Source organism: Daphnia magna, linkage group LG2 (genome assembly GCF_020631705.1).
Source record: "Daphnia magna isolate NIES linkage group LG2, ASM2063170v1.1, whole genome shotgun sequence".
Classification (NCBI taxonomy): Eukaryota; Metazoa; Arthropoda; class Branchiopoda; order Diplostraca; family Daphniidae; genus Daphnia; species Daphnia magna.
The window spans coordinates 3947909-3963543 of NC_059183.1; the positions used below are offsets into that span (position 1 = coordinate 3947909).

Sequence of the window (15635 nt, forward strand, 5' to 3'; positions counted from 1 at the left end):
TGAATCCGGTGCCCACAAAGGCAACATTTGGGGTTGGTTCCAAGCGTCTTGAAGACCTCGCGGTCATGACGACGCGGGTAGGTAGTCTTGAGTTCTTCTGTTGATGGCATACTCAGCCCCTTTGACTAGCACTCTCCTTGTTTTCCCCGCTCCAGGGTGGAGGTCAACGATCACCCGGGTTCCCTTTATGCCTACGCAGTTGCCCAAGTCCTCATCGATGGACTCTTGTTCAAGTGAGCTGGGTTCCGGCGTTTGCATCACACTTCCATAGTTTCCGAACCTATCAGTAGACAAAAAGAAGCCAAACCCATACAGCCCCACCAGTTCACCCCTGGGGTTTAAGATTAGGGATTCAGAGGTTCCGGGGGGATGATCCGCCCAGAGCACTCTGCATTTCTTGACATTCCCATCTACGTCTTCCAGTTCAATGTTGCCGGGGTCCGCGGTGTTCACCACTATCTCATCGTTGGGCTCTAGTGCTAAGAGGGTGACCAAGTCGTCTTGTTCTCCAACTACCCCCTGCCATGGTCCTCCGTAAGTCACTATGTCTTGTTCCTTGTGCGTTGAATGGGGAAGCAATAGTCTTTCCTGGTACACAATTGGGTTGCTGTCAGTGACACGCCAACATGTGTGGAACACCCCCCTGACTACAACACTGGCTCCTACTCTGCGTGATCCAAGCAGGCCTTTGGCATTGATGGCATACACCCCGTCTGGTAACTTGCCTGTAAACACCTTCCTGGGTGGAGGCTTTTCTGTCATGAACAATGAATTTGACCGGTGGTATAAGTGCACGCATATCACCATCAACGGAACCATCAGCCAAATCCAGATGGTCCCCGCGATGGCTAAATATAGGATGGTTAGGTCTTCATTTTGGCTTCTGTTCACTCCAGAGACATGGCCTACCAGAATGTGTCCATCAGGATCGAGTTTCCCTTTGACGTAGATCTTTGATTGGTCTAGGAGGGCTGTTGGGGTTATCACGTTGGATCCTTTCCATTCAATCGTGTATTCTCCTGCTTCCATCGCCCACTTCAATGCTAGTGTGCCAAGGGCTATCATTGTCAGACTTACGAACATTACAGTGGGAGAGTTGCGAATTTCAGTCACTGTGGTCAGCACTGCTGCGGTCACAATTAAGGCAATGATCTGATTCTCAGCCTGGCTCCGTAGGATGAGCCTGCCCGCGGTCGTACTCAGCCAGATCTTCTGGGCTAATAACACCATGCATCCCACGAGGAAAGCCCAGACCAAGCCTGGGATTATGTCGCTCACACCCAGTAGGAACCCGAGGAAGTGTCGAGGCTTTGGTCTTGATCCACTGGAGATGGTCCATAGGTATGCCACCGCTACAACGTTCATGAAGGCATAGATTACTCCAGATGGTGGCACGCCAACGGGAAAAGAGAGTGTCAGGGAGAAAAGGAACCACCAGAAGGCTTTTTTGGCAGTGACATCTGATCCCATCAGCAAGAACCCGAGGCCTTGGGCTCCGGACCCAACACTCATCGCCATCCAAACGTCAGCTTGCGTCACTCTCGTTGGGGAGAGGGTCAGCATGCTGACGTTACCCATCTGTACGAGACTGCTAGGCTTCGGACAAGCGATGACACTTCAACAATGTGAAACAAAACGGATTTTCATCTCCGCAAAAGAATCCAAATGTGGATTTCAACCATTCTTCACGTATGAAGATAAAAACTGCACAATTGGAGTAGATGGATGGTCTATACATCCATATTCCGATTGCTTTTGGAAAAGTCATTTGGTAAATTTAAATGGATTCCATCACACCTGGGAACATAATTCAACAGACGGAGAGTGGGTAAAACAAAAAGCAAGCATTCACATGCTGAACTTAGACCTTATCACAGAGTTCGAAGAGTTGCACTTGAATGATTTCGACTACAGTTTGAAGAGCCATCCAGCGCATGAAACAATGGATATTGAGCAATTGAATATCCTAAACGATTTAGTAGGCCTAATGCAGGAATCAAATTCAAAATCAGTTTCTGACATAGTGATGTCAGAAAAACAGGATAATCAGATAGGAACCATGTTCTCATGGTGCGACATATTAAAAATTCTTATCCTATCTATTATCGGATTCATTATATTCATCGTATGCCTACGCACATTGATCATTTGTGACCCTTTAACAAGAATCATGGAAAAAATTCGCCAAACTAGAAGATTAAGACGATATGGAATCAATAGGGAAGAAGCACACGAATTAACTTCAATGATCGCAAATTCAAGCACTCAACCACCAGAAGAAATAATAGAACAACAATTCACTAGGATGACGGCTCCTACACCTCTTACCATGGAAAGACCCACACAATCACGCCCAGCTCAACCAAGCGCACCGAAACAACGTGGTATTTACCCTATTATGGAAGAAAACTGGGAATCCGATCAAGCTCGCAAATGCACGGGAAAACACACGACGTGCACTTACGTTGTGGGTTATGGAATGGTATGGGAAGACCTTTGCAGATGCTCAACAGAAGTTGAATCTAAAAACAACTAACCTTTAAAAAAACAAAAAAAAACAACTAAAACAAGTTTTTATTTTTGGGTGAAAGGGGAAAGTAGTAAATGTATTAAAAGTTCAAAATATGACACATAAAAAAAAATAAAAAAAAACTTCAAGTGAATTGTCTTCGCTATATCATTAGTGTTTAAACAGCCACTAGACAATCAAGTGTTAAGTAAAAATGGAAGTTTTTAATGTAGTGAAGAAAAACAACGAAGAAACCTTAGTGATGGAACAGTGAAGAACAGTGAAGACGCAGTACAACATAATGAAGCAAGTGATAGTGAAAGTCAACCAGAAACGAACTACATAGTGATCGAAAGTGACATTGAAACAGAAAGTTAAACATAACGAGATGGACTTTTCGGGGATTATGGTTTTTATCCACCAACGTTCGAATTTAATCCAAATGCTACACAAAAAGCAACACTACCTAAATGTAGTAACTGTGCGATGAAAACGCACCCAACTTTATCGGCAGCGAGAGCAGATGCTATTCAAAAACGAACACAAGCCATCACACGACTACGTGATCAAGAAATTTTCTTAGAAATGATAGACGCTCCAAGGGAAGAAATAAGAAGGTGCATCATCCAGAAATTGGGTCCCGCTGCATGGGATTACCACCCGAAGGCAGAATTTCTAAACCAAAAATTTAACAACAAAACACTACTCCATACAAGCGTGAAAGCGGGAAAACTGGACATAACGGATTTACTGTTAGACTACGGAGCTGACCCAGATATAGAAGAGGATGGCCAGACCATTGCACATAGAGCAGCAGCAGAAAATAACAAGCTCTTGATCAGGATATTACGATACCACAAATTCAAGTTTTCATCGTATAATAGCCTTGGAGAAACACCACTAATGGTCGCCATCGCCTACGGGCATGAAAAAGTGGCTAGTTATTTGTGGATAATTTCCAATGTTGCCCAAATGGCAAAGGACAACAGCACCGTCCTACATTATGCCGCCAAACATGGAAACAACACTCTCGCTAGGGCAGTATGTGAAAGGAAAATCCACATTAACATCAATCAAACGACTAAACCAGGAAACTATACGGCCCTACACCTAGCCACAATGTATAGGCAAGATCACATAGTAAAAATCTTATTGAAACACGGAGCATATCCAGACATAACTGATATCAATGGAAATACCCCGCGGGATTACGCGTTTGACGAACAAAGGAGAAACATATTCGAAGAATGGGACTATATAAGAGGCCGCAAGAGAAAAATCGAAACAATCGCAAGCGAATATAATTAAAATTAAAGAAAACTAAAGGAAGAAAAGAGAAGAAAAGCATACAAGAAAGATGATTGATGAATGATTGCAATCTGTAGTAGCATTCCAGTAAAAAGGAACGTAGACCATCATTTATTAACTAACACTCTTATTAGCCTAAAGACAACGAATAACGGTACAGGAAACATATATTGTATTTTGTGCCTCATACTATATACACATAGCCCAACAAACAAGAATAACGGTGAAGGAAAGAAAATAGGAGACAGGTAAAAACAAGTTTTCACCTAACCATTGTCACGCCACATGCCGGAAAGAAGTAAGGAGAAGAAGAAAAGGTAAGAAGACAAAGAGGAAAATTGGAGGACCAATTTCTTCTTGCCGAAGGGGGGAAGGAATGTAATAGACCGCAGCAACTCCTCCCAGCAACAGCAGCCCCACCCAGCAAGAAGGTCGTCACGAATGCAACCTTCCCTGAGGATAATAGTTTATGATAAAAGTAAAAGTTATTGTTAACCCCTCCCTTCTTAACCTTCAATCTTTTGGTATATAAGTGCATTGTTGTATCGTCTTAAGTAGAGTTAGTTTACTGGCAAATACACAGTCTAGAAACTATTACATTGGTAACGGGTAATCATCCTTTACTGATAGGACGTTGAGGCGGCGATAGCCGACACAAAAACGCCAACTTCCATTCTTTTTTTTTCACTAAGACCACATGCGATGCCCATGGGATTGTTGAACGTTCAATCACACTTCGGCCCAGCATTATGTCCACTTTTTTCTGCACAATAACCCTCTCTTTCCAAGCACTCTTGTAGGGAGACTGATGTACCGGCGCGGCTGTACCAGTATTTATACGATGCTCTGCAATCTTGCACATCCCCAGCTTTCCCTCTTTCAAAGCAAAACTGGTGTCAAATTTCTGGAGTAGCTCAACCAACTTCTCCACATCAGCAGGGGGAAGCGTCGACGCTACTTGAGCCCGAAAACCTTGACGAGGAATAGAGGTCACTCTCAGAGTAGAATCTGAGCCACTTACTGACTCAGCTGCGTCCTCCCTAACATCGTCACCCAGCGAATCTGGCGTTCCCACTTCATCCACGGCGACAATGGAGGGTTCTACAACCTCCATCTGCCCAAAAACGGTCCCCTACCTTAGATAGGCGTACCGATTGGTTAAGTTAATCATCAACACCTATCCTAACGGCTGATCCGAAGACACCAGTACTTTACCCGCCGTCACCCCCTTGGCTCGAGCAAGGTGTTCCGAGGGTTCAATCATCCACGTTGCCTCATTGAGAGTCGTGGCTTCTATCTCCACCGGAACAATGGCTCTGGGCGGAAGTATTCTACCTTATATCTTCGTGATCAGTCTTGGCACATTCACGGCCTCCTGTTCTTCGATTACGTTAACGAGTAACTCTCCCAGCAATAATTCAACACCAGTCGGGACGTAAATTATTTGGAGCCGTTTGAACTGGCTCAAAAAATCGTTGCCCAGCAGTAACTCGATCCCTTTCCTTTCCAATACAATTACTTTCCCACTGGCCTTCATTTCTCTATGCTCGATTTCTAGCTCGAGGGCTCCTAGCGGGGCAGTTCTCTGGCCATTTATCATGACAAAAGACGGTCCGTCCCATCCCATACGACGAGCTCCTAGTTTCTCTTGCAGGCTCGGAGACGCCACCGACACCACCGCCCCGGGGTCAATCACGGCCTTGATCCTTATTCCCCGGCACACTACCTCTTCTGTTATCTGGCGGGAAGAATTAATAAGCAGTACGGCCGCCTCTCCTGAGTCGCCTTTGTCGTCCGACACCATGCCCACGATTGTCTAGTCATCTTCATCGGATTCCCATCGATCAGCCTGCCGGGCATTTTCACCTTCCTTATACCTATCGTTTCTCCGTCTGTTCTCTCCCTTGTCTCGACGATCACTCCGCTGACCACCCTTCTCATCTTCTTTCGGGGTCGCACTTTTCTGGTCTTGGCCCTTCTCCGCCCTACAGAAACGAGCGATGTGCCCCGCGTTGCCACAATTATGACAGATAGGTTTCCCGTCCGAAGTCCGAGATGCGAACGACACATTATTTTGAGGCCCCCCCGAGTTTTCCCGTCCACCCTCCGGCCTGGGAGATTTTTACGCGCGTTATAACTTGGCGATCTCAGCTTTCCATTCCAGCACCAGGTTTCCCAATTCGGTCCTAGCTTCCTCCTTTGGAGGAGGTAAACCCTTCATTGGTTCCAACACGCTAACGACCCATTCGGGTCGAATAGCTAACTCCGACGCTTCCGTGTGAAGCTGCACTGCAGTCAAGAATTCCGCTGTAGTTCTCGGGCTAGTTACCCTGATCTTCCCGACAAGGGTAGGCTTCACACCACGAAATAGATAGTCCACTTTTACCTCTTCCGTCATCCCTGGGTCTACCCTACGACACAAATCGACGACGTCGTAGAAGTATTCCACTCCTGATTCGTCTATCCCTTTCTTCCACTGTCGTAACTTTGTCTCTTGATAGCGACCATAATGTTGCGGCTGGAAGGCTCTAAGAAATCTCGTTCGTAGTCCTTCCGTCCCATGCACAGCCACCACCCCCCGGCGCTGCGGCCACTGCCGGTGTATCCCGTCACACAGCCGGGGCTCCAGAGCAGAGAAAACATTTCCTAGCCGCCCCATTCAGATGGATCCCAAAATTCTCGGCCATCTCATCTGGTCTCCAGCGGTTATAGAGAGCCGTACTCTCATAACGCTCTAGCCAATCCGCTGCATCCTCATCCTTCCTCCCGTAGAAGATCGGAGGAGCCCGGTACTTCAGTCGGGGGGCAGGTGGTCGTTGGGCCATGATTACTGGTAACGCGGCCCGAGAAACCACTGAACTGCCTGATGACTCCCTCGCAACGACTCGTTTATTTCCCGGTTCAGAAATTGGTTTGGGAGTGGTACAAGCTGGACATGTATGAGGTGCAATTTGGGGTTAAACAGGCAACTTATCGAAATTAAGCAATCTAGCTATAGTTAGCTCACTGGACAGGGGAACATTAATTCGGGGCACACTGGGGTGTATAGGAGTTCGTGGAATTCTAGACCCGTCAGTAATAACATCATTATTCATTGTGGTTGAGTTCAAAAAGCGCTGCCACCATTATGTAATACATCCTTGTGTGGGGAAGAGTATTACAAAGATTGAAATGTGTATCTGAGATTTGGAAATAGACTGAACTCGGTGGCGAATTACCCACAATGATTGGTGTGTATTTACTTGACTAAGGCCATAAGGATTACATGGGAAGGGACATACAATAGGACAAGAAATGGGATAACGAGCTAAATCATAATGACAGAAACATAAGGGAAGTTAGAAGCTTACCGATGTAGCGCGAGCGTTACGGGAGCGCACGGTGGTAAAAACGATAAGATGCGGCTCGTGTAAGCGAGAGCAAGGCACGAGTGCACAGACAGTTCAAGAAGGCGAAAACACGAAAAGTGCTTACAAAATAACAAAGTTTGAGAACAAGAGAAAAGAAAAATTGTACGGACAAACTCACGGTTTAAACACTCAGCAATTGACGTATGAACTGCTTGGATGTTGCGAATCGACTCTGTTTGTCAGAAATGTGGGTTCACCACGAAACATCGCATTTCAGGAGTGGTCACAGACGCTCATGGCATGTTGCAACTGTTGTTGTCGCGCACGGGTAACCAATCAAAAAAGGTTTTGTTAAGATATTGATTGTGACGTGTATGCAACCAATCAACCGGTTGCTTATTTATTTTGCAATATGCGCATCGCACATACGTCAGTTTCAGGTGTTCATTGAGGTCAGACCAAAGCGTCGATGACTTCATCTCCGAATTGACAAACAACATTTCAAGGAAATGAGCATGAAATACAGTACGAATTGTAAACGTTTACATAAGGAAAAAGGCGGATATCATAAATGAAAAGGGGAGTAAATATAAGACAGTAAAATGTGGGCATGTTGATTAAATAAATTTGTAGGCCTTCGTTACACTAGAAATCTTTACATTTGGAGGTCCCAACGAGACATTCGTATTCCCAAACTTTACTAAAAAGAAATGATTACCTCGAGATTCCTCGTTCACCAGAAAACAACAACTCCAGTCGCCTCTATGACAACAATCGAAAGCTAGAGATATCCTTCTTCAATAAGCCTGATAAAGATGTTACAGCAGTCGGATATAAAGTAATTGGAATACCACTGACATACCTTGCGTTTTCTGCAGAAACAACAAAAATATTATACGAAATGTTCAAAAACATAATCGCAACATGCCTTCAAAATACCAACCCTGCTACACCAGTATGCGAAGACTACAGAGAACTGTATAAGTCCCGGTCACAACATTCTGTTCTTCAAGAGGTCCACTTTCTTTTCAACACCCAAATCGAAGAAGAAAAACTGGGGATTTGCCTCTACAGCATTTTATACGGCTGGGGAACTATAAGATTGGCGCATAGAAGACCAAAAATAATCAATGAAGATGGAAAAATTGTACAAAAGCATGAAACAATATACATTACTTACGAGTCTGGAAGCAAAAATCGTTTAATAACGTACAGTCAACTTTCAAAGGACGACAATCTCCCACCAGGAGCGAAATTTGAGTACATTGTCGATCCAACAATACGTGTACAAAACACTAATATTTGCATCACGGAAACAAAAACGACCACGTATTTGCTGCAACCTGTTAAGAAGAATCAACTAGATGGATATTAGAAAAAGATAACAGCTAGCTAATTTCTCAAGAATCAAAAATGTGTCTTACCGTAGGAATCGACGAATCCTTAAAATTGGAACAGTCTGCTATGGAGGGAGATACGAGAAAAAACCAGCAGTGGTTTTTTCAAACAATAAATACTAACCCGGATGTTATAGAAAATTTCCCCGACGTACCATTGCAGGATATTCAAGAAGTCCGATTAGAGCAACGAAGAGCAGTTACAACCACAATCAACTCACCCATATTTGGATGTTTCCTGAAAGCAAATCATGGCAGTGGAAATATCATCTGGGACATGATCGCCTGGGGGTTGTTGAAAAATGGACAATATCCAAACGGAAAATGTGTCACACATCATGGGCTTAACAAACAACTAACCATGGAAGATTGTGACGCAGATTGGATAAAATGTCAAGATAAACTGAAAACATTAACCACAAGCAACGATCCCCTAGTGCAATCACAAGTATCCGTAGGAAACTGCAGCAAAGTAACTAACAAAGGTCAAGCTTTCAAGTACACGTCTGATTTCACCATCAGCCCATTCAACAGTAATGTTTGCATCAAAGCAAACACAGCGATGCTTGTTTTACAGGAGTGCACTAACACCAACTCGATTTGGGGCACTTTTGAACATACTGGACAACTCATGACGTAATATCGGCTTCGATACCGATATTATCGGCGATAGCGATACCTGGTATCGGGACCGTATCGGCGCTACTTTTAAAAAATAGGTATCGGTACGGTATCGTTTCGGTATCGATCGATACTCGATAGCGATACTTCGTCTGTTAACGAAGTCTGTATTGTTTTTCTGTGTGACTATAATGGCATTGCAGATTTTAATTCACTGGAAATATTGTTTATGAAACAATATGTTATGCTTATGAAGCCAATTGCAACTGCTTTAAAAAGTTTCCAAGGGGAAACAGGTAATCAAGTTAGAGCTGGGCATATCGCATATGTTACTTTCAATTATCATGATCAAGAGAAAAATTGATGACCTTACAAATTCTGGGAACCTAATAGTCTGTGAACCTTTGGCTGCGGCTTTACTCGATGGTGTTGAAAAGAGGTTTAGTAACTTTTTTCTCTGTGATGAACTGCGTTTTGCTTCCGCAATTCACCCTAGATTTAAATTCAATTGGGTGTTAGATAGTTTTTTCGAAGAAATTGATGGCGTAAAAACAGTAATGATGGCTTAACTAAAAAAAAATAAGTAATTGTCCAAGCTGATGTAGAAGACGAAGTTAGCCCTATAGATTCTGTATTATATACCGATTAGCCCCATCCCTAAAACCAGTTTAAAACCCGCAAAACTAATTTTCCCTGGGTGAGGATGAGATCGGTAGAATCTTTAAAAACAAGTCGTGTAAGGATTTTTGATCTTTTAATTCGTTCCTCTGTCTTCGAAGGCTGTTTGTTCAACTTCACACGGGTTGCAATCAAGTGCTGCCGTTAAATTATAATGAAATTTAATTTTTTTTTGTATCGTTAAAAGTATCGGCGATACCGATACTGGCCAAAAAATGTATCGGAATCAGAATCACCGATAAAAAAATTTCTGGGTATCGGTAACGAAATCGGCGATAATTTTTCAAAGTATCGTTAACAACCCTGATAGATACGAAACACTGTGGACCAGAACTGGTTTGTAGGTCAACGCAAATCACAACCATGGACAGACAAATCCAACGGGGCTGCAGGCTATAGGCAACACAGTCTTCGTCCGTCATTGGATACAGAACCGTTTACATGCCCCCTACAGCCCCCGCCTCCGCAAAACCTGAGCAAAAGAGTGACAACGCAAGGACTTACCACAAGTTCTGCATCTCCACCATGTAACGCGGGGAGTTACTTGAAGACCCGGGTAGTGACTAAGACAGGTTTATTCACCGTAAACGTACATAACCCTACAACAGATATAAGTAGACTTTGGCTACAGCAAGGGAAACGTACGAGTATTTATGCTTTTGGAGAACAGAAGCTATCGTGGGAAATCTCTACGAACAAGACTGCCGGACATCTCGGATAGGATTGCGGGAAATATCCGATAAAAGATCGCCGGACATGACGATCGAGTCCATAGTCTCAATAGCCGCAACAATATCTTTTATGCAAACTTCCAAGAATCATGTTACCGCCACTTATCATTTGAACGAAATTTCTTATTAATATTACCTTCTTGTTTTTCAAATTTACGCAATGATCGGGAGGTGTTATGAAAAACCTTAGAGAATTGAAATGGTATTTTTTAAATTGACTGCCAATAATGCCTGGGACCATAGGTCCGTCCAAGTGGTTTTTAAATAGATTTGGTAGCGTTGTTCTTAAACCAGTCAAACATGGCCCAATTTCAAGTTTGACAGCTGCGTCTAAGCGCCGGACAGTCTGCTAAAGAAGATAAGCTGAAAATTTACAGTTATGTTTAAATATTTCAAGCCTGTTCTCAAATTTAAACGCGCTGGTGTTATCAAGAGAACCATATTCCAGACAATCAGAATCCAAATGTATCAAGTTATGGACATTATAGCTAAGAACCTTTTGTCCGTATATGAGATGACATTATTCTACGAACTGCGTCAGCAAAGCCTCTGCATAAACATTGAAAGATTTAAAAGTGGAATCGTTGACAAATATGTCTACATGAAGTAAAAGATAGTGATTATACATTTTTTGGGGCAGAATACTTCTTAAAGCTGTTGGAAAAACATACAGTAAATGAAGCCTATGCTCTGTTGCCTTCACATGTGGAAATTCGATTAACATTCTCGTTTTTCGTTGAAAATCTGAAGGAATAACATTTTTAATGCCTTCGAGATACACGGTCAAAGAGGTCAATAATTCTGCACTTAGTCTGGTTGAATTGAATTTTCCAGAAATCCAAGTGCCAAGTAATTTTTTTTTCTACGCTAAGACAAACCAGGTGCATATAATCAAGTGGTATGTTTTTTACGCGGTCGATCTTCAAATGTTCTATGATTGATCGCCATTTTTTGAAGGATGATGTTTTTTTGGCTTTGCGAACGAAAAAGATTCATCGTCTCTGAGTTTAGCCGTGAGTTCCGGAAAAGTGACTCTACCACCTGCCTTGCCAACAATATTAAAAACATATGTGCCTTTTGTTTCACATTTGTGGCAACCAAAGAAGGCTGTATGTGCCTTTACACTGGTGACAAAGCTTTTGGCTGGCGCATCACATACGATAACGTATATTGCAACTTTAAATAATTTCTTATTAAAAAGCAAGCCTTCATTTTCGAGTGCATTTGCTTCCGCAACAAAGTCATGTAGGAAATCATTTACTGATTCAGGCTTTCTTTTCCCATAGTAAATTTCAGAAAGTAAACCTTTCTTTAATTCCAAATGAATATAAGCGCCAGGAGCAACTTGTCGGAATGCGAGCTTTTCTCGGAGAGTTTTCATTAAAGTCTTGCAATTTTTCGGTAAAAATGAAAGTCAAGTATTTTGTCGTAGTACCTGCAAAAGGCTGTCTACGTGGATTTGGGGTGTTCGAAAATGTTTAACCCAGTGTGCTAATTTACCGGTAGCCGAATCATGTGAACAATCTTCTTCGGGAACCAGATGATGGTCTTCCACTGATGTGTTGCAATCTTCGTCATTCGTGTCAATAAGGTAAAAATCGTCCACTGGTTGTAGGTTTTCTTGAATAACGACGTGTATGTTTTTTCGACGTGTAACCGATAGCTGCTCATTAATATCCTGAGCATCCTTGATCCGTTCATTTGAATTTTCTTGTAAAATAGGTTGATATAAACTTGTATTTGTACGTTTTATTTGATTGTACATCTGCCGTCGTTTTACGATGTGTTTTCGTGTAACGCGTTTAGAAACTCTGCCAATTTGGTTCTCCATCCGTTTTTTAAGGCTAGTGGCTGTTAAAGAATTGTAACCTCACCCACAATAACACTGTTGTAGTGGATGAGATAAGCCAAAGTAACGATGTAAAGACTGGTTTTCCTATCAGTCAAAATGGTTTGGTAGGTATCTAATTAGGCTTCTAAATATTCCACGAGTTAACAACACCTATAGCAGATACCATGTTGTGATCACCGAGGAAGAAAAAAATAACTGTGTTTAAATGCATGAAAACAACAGGTATGTGAACCTGAGCAATATACGTACCAGAAATAACTAGACTGCCGAGCAAAGGTAAGTCATAAAATTAACTTTTTTCAGTAAAATGCTGGATAAACATAAAACACGGTTAGATTAATCTAATATTTGCACTGATGACATGAGCTATTAACCAGGAAAGTAGATTTATCTTATTCCAATGTTTTGAGACACAAACAAATGCTTTTTTATGCCAACGCGAGATAAAGCTTACTAGTTAAAGGCTGTTATATTTAGCTGTAACGCTATGTATTGCCATTGCCATATGGGAAAGAATATTGTGGAAAAGTGTATCACTAAACACAATCAATCCCTAAATACAATCAATGAATAATGCAAAAAACAATTCACAATTCTCATCTAAATAACAAATATAGTGAAAATATTTGTAATATTATTGAAAAATGTTTACAATTGTTTATGAATTCAAAATTGTAATACAATAAAAATTCAATGTTATTTTTTGTATTGGTTTGGTTGCATCAGTCATTTACTATGGTTCTCCATCATCTGTGGCAGAAGATTCTCTCGGATGCGACGTCGTCTTGACGTGTCGCTAAGGACATGTCTCCTTCAAACTCTATTCCGCCCCCTCGAATTCGAGTGCCATAGTGGCGATAGTTTCAACTTCTTACAGCAAATGCCATTGTAAGCCATTGTACCGAAATTGTATAGTTCCCTATTACATTATTAATAGAAATAGATATTCATAAAACGACGGGAATAGAGAGAGGTATGCGTTATTTGGAGTGCCAGGCAATAGTTTGAATGCATAGCAAGAGCTAATACCAAACGTAAAATTGCATAAAACATCAAGGTTGTGCAATAGCCATTTTTACGATTCTGACATCCTCAAAGGGTGCAATATTCTAGGTGTGTTTCATCCTGTCAAATACTGGAGATCAAGTGCAGGTTCAAATCCTAAGCATCATCTTGGTAATTTAAATATAATGTTGATATATATTTATTATTAAAAGATTTTGTAATTTTCCATACAGAAGTTGGCGTTGAACAACCCAAAGCAAAGAAAAGAGCTTTGCAAGATGTTACTAATTGTTCCGAACGTCACGTGCAGATGGACGTTGGAAACAGAGACGAGGTATGAGGGTGATGAAAAGATGAATGATTGATGAGACGGTTGGGATTTGAAACAAACTATATTTCTTCGTTTTTAAGTTGGACAGGGAAAATGACCACCAGCGTGTGAAAACGAGAGGGAGGAACTGACTATTAGTTGGTTACAATTACGGGGGGGGAGGGTTAGTCAAGGCGTACTTGTCTACGGCATACGAATTACTTAGATACATTTGGTTACCAAATTACGGGGGAGGTGGACGAGATGTCCTCGTCTACTACTTATAAAATTACACTAAGTCAAAGTGGCAAGGGCTACTTCACACGTAAACGAAAATAAGAAGGCCCCTGCCACCTACAATCCTGCCCATTAAGGCAGCACTGTAAGTGACAGCAGGCCCACCTGTCCACAGGTACTAAACATTAAAAAAACCGAACTCCAAAAAAGAAAAACAAACAAAAACGAGTAAAGCTCGCTATTTACACTTCATACTAAGATTTTTACTATTTACAATACATTTTTTGACTTCATGACACCGATTTGGACTCTGACGACCCAATATTTTTTTTTTTACGTAAACGTCCTCCTCTTTGGCCGTAGCCATAACACAGAGCTTAGTTACTGGACGAATACAGGGGGTTTGTGATCGCTGATCTGGACTTTTACAACTCGAACAACGTTATCCGATTCACTGGGTAGAACTTCGATCACTTTTCCTAATGGGCACTGTCCACGTAGGGTATTCGGTTCGATGACGAGTACCAGATCTCCGACGGTGACATTTGGCCAATTTTCGGTTTATTTTCTTCTTTCTGTCAGGTGTGGCGTCATTCGGCGTCACCTTCAAATTGTCAACGGCGTAGGCGTGTTTGCCTTTAAACTGACTTGTTCCGTCGACTGACGAGAGGGAGAAGTTCACAACGATGCTTGCACGTTCGACATGGCTCCATCATACGAGACAACGTTGATGCGTTTAGGCTGTCCAACTAATCCCAACTTCTTTACTACGTCACCCCCAATCAGCGTGGTGTCGCTTATGGTATCCAGGAATCCGAAAATGTCGACGCTAAGAATCTTGCACCGACGCTAATACGAACGGGAACGATCTTGAAACGTACAGTTCGCTTTACCGTTTCCCTCTGGTTTAGTGTCCCAAGGAATGCATTCGATGTAGACGTTGATGGTGTCTTGACCCAGCGCATCTACCAATGGTACATTTGATGTCTCTGGAACACTCCCTGCGTTCGTGCTTGCCGGTGAGGCATAGTAGACACCTTCCGGACTTAAATATGACTTCAGCCCGTTTCGTGGGCGTGAAAGACATAAATACGTTACAACTGGCCAAGTTGTAAGCCCTGCCGTTACAAGCGAGGCACCTCCACTTGTCAGTCTTTTCGGCTACTTTCTCCTCCGTCATCTGTCGTCTTCCCATGGGAGCGGCTAACGAAGGTGATCATGCCGTTACTTTAGAGCCTTCCTCTGTCGAAGTGTCCTATGGTTGACGTTTGAGAAGCGTTCTGTCTCTTGGCTGGCTTCTTCTCATCAAACCGTACTGATTTGGATGCCGTCGTGGGCAAGGACGACTTTTTACCATGTTGTCTACTCATGGATTTCACTGTTACCAAGTCTTCCAGGTCCAGAACGTTCAATTCTGCACCTGCCTTTTTTCTCTTCTCGTTCCACTTCTCCTTCAGGTATGTCGTCAGCTTCGATTCTATGGCCATCAGGGTAGTACGGCTGTGAAGTTCATGTGGGCTGCCAGTAGCAGGCTGGTGCTCAGGGGACGTGTCCGAAGACGTGCCATCCCCAATGGAAGGGCCGCAGGCTGGATGCATGATAGGCAATGGTCTTGAAGGCTGCCCTCTTGAAGAGGT

The 15635-nt window shown here is 42.6% G+C and overlaps 1 long non-coding RNA gene and 1 other non-coding gene across 6 annotated transcripts; both read right to left on the bottom strand.

The window, feature by feature from the left end:
* Window positions 1–6243: 6243 nt before the first annotated feature.
* LOC116915937 lies at window positions 6244–9650 on the bottom strand. 3 transcript variants are annotated; one of them, XR_004390341.2, is made up of 4 exons: window positions 8592–9650; window positions 8348–8510; window positions 8111–8261; window positions 6244–8039 (listed from the first exon to the last, which is right to left on the bottom strand). It is a non-coding gene; the product is annotated as an uncharacterized LOC116915937 (long non-coding RNA). The 3 variants fall into 3 exon arrangements; XR_006643186.1 differs by having other exon boundaries at window positions 6244–6746; window positions 7168–8261; XR_006643185.1 differs by having other exon boundaries at window positions 6244–8261.
* A 770-nt stretch (window positions 9651–10420) lies between these two features.
* On the bottom strand, window positions 10421–12919 carry LOC116915751. Of its 3 annotated transcripts, none has more exons than XR_006643184.1 (3): window positions 12696–12919; window positions 11221–12596; window positions 10421–11143 (listed from the first exon to the last, which is right to left on the bottom strand). It is a non-coding gene; the product is annotated as an uncharacterized LOC116915751 (transcript). The 3 variants fall into 3 exon arrangements; XR_006643183.1 differs by having other exon boundaries at window positions 10421–10671; window positions 10731–12596; XR_006643182.1 differs by having other exon boundaries at window positions 10421–12596.
* Window positions 12920–15635: the final 2716 nt, after the last annotated feature.